The sequence below is a fragment of the Rattus rattus genome, chromosome 8, assembly GCF_011064425.1.
Source record: "Rattus rattus isolate New Zealand chromosome 8, Rrattus_CSIRO_v1, whole genome shotgun sequence".
Taxonomy (NCBI): domain Eukaryota; kingdom Metazoa; phylum Chordata; class Mammalia; order Rodentia; family Muridae; genus Rattus; species Rattus rattus.
Window position 1 is genome coordinate 67,740,029 of NC_046161.1, and position 7,663 is coordinate 67,747,691.

Sequence of the window (7,663 nt, forward strand, 5' to 3'; positions counted from 1 at the left end):
GCCAGTGGTTTTCAACCTGTTGGTCCTGACTCCTTTGGGGGTGTGTGTTGAACTAAGACCATCAGAAAACACAGATATTTACATTATGATTCATAACAGTAGCAGAGTTGATACTACAGTTATATAGTAGCAACAGAAATAATTTATGAGAAACTGTATTAAAGGATTGCAGCATTAGGAAGGTTGAAAACCACTGATTTAGGCCCATACTCACATATCAGTATCTTCATCTTTCTCTGAGTCCTCCAAGCCTCAGACTTGGACTGAAGTATACCACTTACTTTCCTGGGGCTCCAGTCTGCAAGCAATTTTTAGTCTTCCTTAATGTAAGAGTTGATGTGCATAATTTTTCTTTGTTTTGTTTTCCTTCCTTCCTTCCTTCCTTCCTTCCTTCCTTCCTTCCTTCCTTCCTTCCTTTCTTCCTTCCTTCCTTTCTTTTCTTTCTTAAGTTTTTCTAGGCAGGGTTTCTCTGTGTAGCCCTAGCTCTCCTAATACTTGTGCTGAAGACCAGGCTGGCCTTTAACTCAGAGCTCCTCCTGCCTCTGCCTCCCAAGTGCAGGGATTAAAGGCCTGTGCCACCCCTGCCTTGCTCTCTGCCCTTCTGCTTATTTTTTGTTAATTGTCTATCTACCACTTATGTATTTATGCATGTGTCTATCATTTACTTTCTTTTCTTGCATCAATTTGTATCAAGTGTCTATTATTTGTCTGTGTTCATAATCTGTTGTCTCTCTACTATCTTCCATTGGATGTATTTTCCTGGAATTGTCTGGTTAGTACAGTAAATATTTTGACCAAAAATAAGACAGTTTATACCTTCAAATATAGAGAGAAGCCATGGGGGATAGATTGAAAATCTATATAAACAGTGATTGCGATTCCAGGCTTCACCATACACAGTGGTTATCCATCTTGCTTCCTACAACAGACTGTAGATACATTCTCTGAGGGGGTGGGGCCATAGAGATCATAAGCGTTAGGATACAAGGGAGTTAGGGCCCCTTTAAAAGTACAGGGGTTAGAGTTGCACACCAAATGGGAAGCCCCAAAGCTCTGTTTCCACCATCTCCAGATCTAAGCAGCCACATTTGCTCACGTCCACCCACCTACAGTATTCAGCTGACTTGTTCTGTAAGACCCCTTCTTCCTCCTCTCCTGATATAGCCCCTCTCCTGTCACAGACAACTCAAGTAATGACATCTGACAATGGTGTAAGCCCTGCCTGTAGGAGAGACAAACACAAACATCAGTATCTAAAAGTATTTTCTGATACTGGGAGGTGCAGGGAAAGCAGGAGGCACAAACCTGGAATCCAACCATGGTTTCCAGCCAGATGTCTATTGTACCCACCACAGTATTAAAAACAAAACAACAACAAAACAACACCTGAATTCCAGTTAGTTGGGGAGGTGCTCATGAGAACCTACTTCTAGCTGAGAGCTGTTGGCATTTGGCGCTGATCAGTGCTGGGACAGGGAGAGTCAGTTTTGTCCTAGGATGTGGGTCCCTGGTGGGTTTTCCATGCTTCAGTGGTTGGCCCCACACCTATGAGCACAAGAAAAGCAGTGATTAGACTCAGTGGGGTGTTCAAAACAAGAGTTAGAAGATATGATGCTAAGAGGGCTCTGGGGAGCTGGAGGAGTAGTAGGGATGGATTGGGGGTGGTGGTGGAAATGATGGAAGGACATTGTATGTGAGTATACAATTCTCAAAGAGTGAATATAAAACTGAATATATATATATATATATATATATATATATATGAAGTAAGCATCACTAGGGTTTTATTTTAAATGCATAATGATAATATATATTTTTGGAAAATCCAGAAGAAATGGTTTTGAATGTTTCAACTTCAGAAATGATAAATGTTTGAGGGAGAGACATTTTATGTGATTTAAACATTGCATTGTGTATAAATAGAGAAAAACTGCACATAGCACCTCATAACTATTTATAGTTGTTTTATAGCAGTTAAAATCCTTATGATTTTTTTAAAATAATTTTATTTTCTTGGATATTTTATATATTTACATATCAAATGTTATCCCTTTCCCCCCTCCCATACTCACTCACTCTTCCTCCTGCTTCTATGAGGATGCTCCCATTCCTACCCATCTACTCCCTCAACGCCCTGGCATTACCCTACATTGGGGAAACAAGCCTTCACAGGACCAAGGGCTATTCCTCCCATTGATGCTGGACAATGCCACCCTCTGCTACATATGCGGCTGGAACCATGGGTCCCTCCATGTATACCCATTGGTTGGCGGTTTAGTCCCTGGGAGCTCTGGTGGGGTCTGGTTGGTTGATATTGTTGTTCTTCCTATGGGGTTGCAAACCCCGTCAGTTCCTTCAGTCTTTTCTTTAACTCCTCCATTGGAGTCCCCTTGTTCAGTCCAGTGGTTAGCTGCAACCATCCTCATCGGCATCAGTAGGGATCTGTCAGAGCCTCTCAGGGGACACCCATATCTGGCTCCTGCCAAGCACTTCTTGGCATCAGCAACAGTGACTGGGTTTGGTGGCTGCATATGGGATGGATTTTTTAATGATTGAAAGAGATTAAAATATCAGGAAACAAGGTTAAATAAGTAGAAGACATGTTTGAATGATTTCATATAAAAGGAAATAAAGTCCTTTTTAAAAATGGCTAAATTTTTTAAGAATATGTTTTTAAGAGTCAAAGGCTAGCCAGGTGGTGGTGATTGTGTATACCTTTAATCTCAGCACTTCAGAGGCAGAGGCAGGCAGATCTCTGAGTTCGAGGCCAGAATAGCCTACAGAGTGAGTTTCAGGACAGCCAGGGCTACACAGAGAAATCCTGTTTCAAAAATCCAAAAGAACCAAATCGTAGATTTTTCTAGTGTATTGTGTGTGTGTGTGTGTGTGTGTGTGTGTGTGTGTGTGTGTATTTTTCTAGCATAGCTAGTATAAGTACTTTTGTCTGCTATTAAAATTTATTTGCTTATGTGTTCATTATTTGAATCATCTAAGGGAGAAGGGTGTTTGGATTCATCTTTACAGAGAGGGGCAGGATCCAGCTGGAGCAACACAGGCCTCCTACCTTTCCACAGCATAAACTGCTCACTGGAGGGGAATGTGGGCTCTGTTTATTTATTTTTATATTTATTTATTTATTTTTATATTTATTTATTTATTATATTTATTTATTTATTAATTATTTAATTTTTTTACAGTCCAGATTTTAGCCCCCTACCTGTCCACCCTCTGACTGTTCCACATCTCATACCTCCTCCCCCCATCTCCATGAGGATGTCCCCCCTCCCAATCTCCCCATCCCACTTGACCTCCCCACTCTCTGGGGCCTCCAGTCTCTTGAGAGTTAGGTGCATTTTCTCTGAATGGGTCCAAACCCGGCAGTCCTCTGCTGTATGTTTGTTGTTGGCTTCATATCAGCTGGTGTATGCTGCCTGGTTGATTAGTGTCTTAGAGATCTGGGGGTCCAGGTTAATTGAGACTGCTGGTCTTCCTATAGGGTCACCTTCCTCCTCAGCTTCTTCCAGCTTTTCCGTAATTCAGCCACAGGGATCCCCAGCTTCTGACCATCTGCATTTGACTCTTTCTGCTCCTTGTTGGGTCTTTCAGGGGCAGTTATGGTAGGCCCCTTTTTCTGAGCACACCATAGCCTCAGTAACAGTGTCAGGTCTTGGGGCCTCCCCTTGAACTGGATCCCACTTTGGGCCTGTCACTGGACCTTCTTTTCCTCAGGCTCTTCTCCATTTTTGTCCCTGCAGTTCTTTCAGACAGGAACAATTAGGTGTCAGAGTTTTTGACTGTGGAATGGCAACTCCATCGTCCCTCACTTGATACCCTGCCTTTCTACTGGAGGTTGGCTCTACAAGTTCCCTCTACCTGCTGTAGGGCATGTCATCTAAGGTCTCTCCCTTTGAGTCCTGAGAGTCTCTCACCTCCCAGGTCTCATGCATTCTAGAGGGTCTCCCCATCTCCTACCTCCCAAGGTTGCCTGTTCCCATTCTTTCTGGTGGTGGGCTCGGTTTATTTGGTTCATTTTGCATGGTTTTGTTGGTATGGTCCCTTCCAGGTGGTGTTAAAATCAAAACTCCAATCATAAACAGCTTAAAAGTCTTTCCTTATTCTCCCCAGATGTCAGACATAAAATCTAGTTTTAGGATAGATCACGTGAGAAGCAGAATTTTATAATGCAAGGTTCCTGAGCTAGCCTCAAGGAGACAGATGGTTTGAGAGTGCTATATGAATTCTGTAAGGCATCATATGGTTCTGTTGGCGGCCATTATGGAAATGTGTCATGAACCTAGAATGTGGGGTCATGGACAGTGTCCTGTTTTCTTACTGTCTCTATCACACATACTCATGTACTCACACTTTACCATCAAGAGTTCATGGGACTGGAGAGATGGCTTAGTGGTTAAGATCTGCTTCCTGCTCTTGTGGAGGACGGGAGTTTAGAACCTAGTGCACCTGTTGGGTCTCTGGGAGCATCTGCACTACACAAACTTACTCCCAATAACAGATATGCATGTGCGCATATGTAATTAAATTCTTTTCTTCCAAAAAGAGCTCTTAATCTATTTTGAGAATGCTGTCACTCAGTCCATGAAAGGATGATTGTATTTGGAGCAGACAGTGTACTAATTTTTTTTTTAACCTGGAGGAGGAAGCCTGACAACACAGTGACCCTATGATCAGCACCAGATTTTTTTTTCTTCTGATTTCACATAACTTGAATTTCAAGCAAAAAACACTGCTTTTTTTTTCTTTTTAAAAAGTGTTTTAGAGAATTTATTCATGAAAAAATAGATTCATGATAAAAATATGTTCAGTGTTACTGCTTGGGGTTGCGATGGTCAGGACAGTCACCTGCCATCTACAGAGGTGTGGTCATCATCACTTTATCCTGAGGTGTCATCTTCCAAGCTTCCTGTGATCTCCAAAGTGAAAATGTAAAGAAAGATCTTGCCTTTAGGTGATAGTTCTATGTTTAACTCAAGTAACATTTCAGATGAAGACAAGATTCCCACCTCCCTCACACTGGGGAACACATGAAAATCTGTGGGCTGATTTAAATTAGTTCTTCCTTCAATAAATAAGAGAGAGACACATTTAGTGTGATTTAAACATCATGTAGTAGACACATAGATCAAAGCTGCACATAGTATTCAATGTCTATGTAAAGTTTATGTATTTTCTGCATGGATTAAAATTGTGTACATATGCACACATTTGTGTATGTTTGTATGCATGTATGCATGGATATACATATTTGCATGTATGTTGTGGCACTTGCCTGACATCTACCTCACATGGCTGAATATATACAGTGTATGTATTAGGAACTCCTGTTCCTAGGGAGTCATAAATGTCCAATTCTCAGCCTATGAACTCCAGAGACTATCAGCTTATGGTGGAGACACCAAGGCAGATAAATGATGTCTCTTATAGAAGACATAGCATTCCAGTGGAATCAAGCACTGTGCTTTGGGATTGGTTAAGAGAAAATGAAGAAGACAGATCAGGCAAAGAGAACAGGCATGTATGTAAAACAGTGTGCAATGCAAAACAGTCAATGCAAAAGGATGCGGAATAACTGGGAGAGAATGCTGCTGGAAATCTATTTGTTGTACTGAGGATGTAACCCAGGCAAACAGTGAGCAATGAGCTATTCCTGCCAGCTCATTTTGGTAATTCAATTTTCTCCTCTAAATATAGGGGGTTAATTTTTTTGAGACAAGGTCTCATGTGGCCTAGGCTAGTCTTAAACTCACTATGAAGTGGAGGAGGATGACCTTTAACTCCTAATCCTCCTGTCTCCACCTTCTGAGTGCTAGGATTATAGGAATGGGCTACCGCACCAGGTTCTATGCAGTGTGGGGGATGGGACTTTGTGTGCACTAGGCTAGTACTGCCTACTAAGCTGTTTCCCAAGCGCTAGCAGGCAGGGTTTTGACATCGTTGTGTGTGTACGCCTGTGTGAAGTAGACTGCCTCCAAATGTATTAACGACATGCCTTTGAACTTGTGTGAGAGGCACACAAGTGAAATAAGTAATTTTAAAAAATTAAAAATAACTTTGCAGGTTGATACAGTTTGGAGTCCACACCAGCAACAGCTAGTGCGCGTTGGTTTTCTCTCTTAATCTCCGTTTTACTATCTAAGTCAAGTCACAAAAGTCATTTTGCCCGAGAGAAATCTTTGCAGTGTCAATTAACAGCTTAACTTGTGATTAAACATTTACAAATTAAATTTCTCTCCAGGGAGCCTTACACCTGGGGAACCTACCTCCTCCATAGGCATCTTTTGCAAGACATCTTTTGCCATGCAAGCATACGTTGCTTCATTATGTTAATTAAAGGTATTTTTTAAAGATATGATTGTTTTTCCTAAAGATGACATTTGCCGCCTCTTCATGTATTTTAAACTGCTCATCTAAAAAGACAGTATAAAGACTTGGCCAGCTTGCTATCATAATTAGTAAAAGGCTGATCTTAACCCAGTTTTGTGAAGTTAGGCTGACCTAGAGCAAACAGCAAAAATGAAGTTGATTAGAATCGCCATCATACCTGGTCATAGGAGTTCGTGCATTAGTACAGTACGAGGTACACATGACCTGTTTAATCAAATGCAGTTTTTATTGCTATTTCAAAAAAAAAAATGTCTCCAGGGTTCTGCTTTCAGAGAATAAATGTTCCTTTCAATTCAAAGCACAAAGATTATACAGATTTTTAGAAGGAAAAATTGAGGAGAAGTTCAGATAAAAATTTTCAAGTTCTTTCTTAGGCTAGAAATGAAACCATTACTTTTGGCTGTTCAAAATGCTGCCTGATGAAGACTTGAGCCTTAGAAATGGTCAGGTCAGAACAACGGCTGGGATCTTTGTAGCTTTGGTGATGCCTGTCGGAAACAGAGAGAGCAGCGTCAAGATTTCTAAGCTTTGGTGGGAACTGTACCACTGTCTGTAAATCAGTTCATCTCTCCTGTGTTCCTGAGCTCACAGCAATGACTGCTCTGTCACCACTTTCCTGTGTCGCAGTGTGTGGCAGCATGTGCCTGTATGTGGCAGCATGTTGGTTGTCTGGGGCTACTCTGACAAGCTGCCATAAGCCGAGTGGTTTCAGTCTACACAAGTGTGTGCTTACAGCATTGTATCTCTGGGCTAAGGGGCCACAGGCCCATTCTTTGCACTTTGGCATTTAGGAAATGAAACTTAAAAAACAAAATGTCACTGTGCGTTGGATGTGGGTAGGCAGAAACACGAGAGGCAATGGCTCCAATCTGTGTTCCTTGTCTGTCCTTTTTGGAATTCAAGACAATGTCCGTGGGAAGCTTTGTGAATTCAGATGTTTTAAGTACCTCATTTGAACATTTTTTTTCTAATGCACAAGCAAGTTTGGAGAACACAGATGTAAAAACATTAAGTAGCAAGTAGTTCTCAAGACCGGCTGCACATTTGAGTCTCTAGGATGTGTAATATTCATACAAAGGCTCTGTGTGGGACAGCTCACCAAGGCTTATCTAAATGAGCCAGGGCATTGTGACTAGGAGCCAGTGCAAGCCGGTGAGTTGTAATACTAGGTAGAGAGCATGTTGGGACAAAAGCCTGCAGAAAGCCTGTGACAGAGGTAGACAAATCCCAGGCACGTGGTAAAGGTAATCTGTAATGTAAA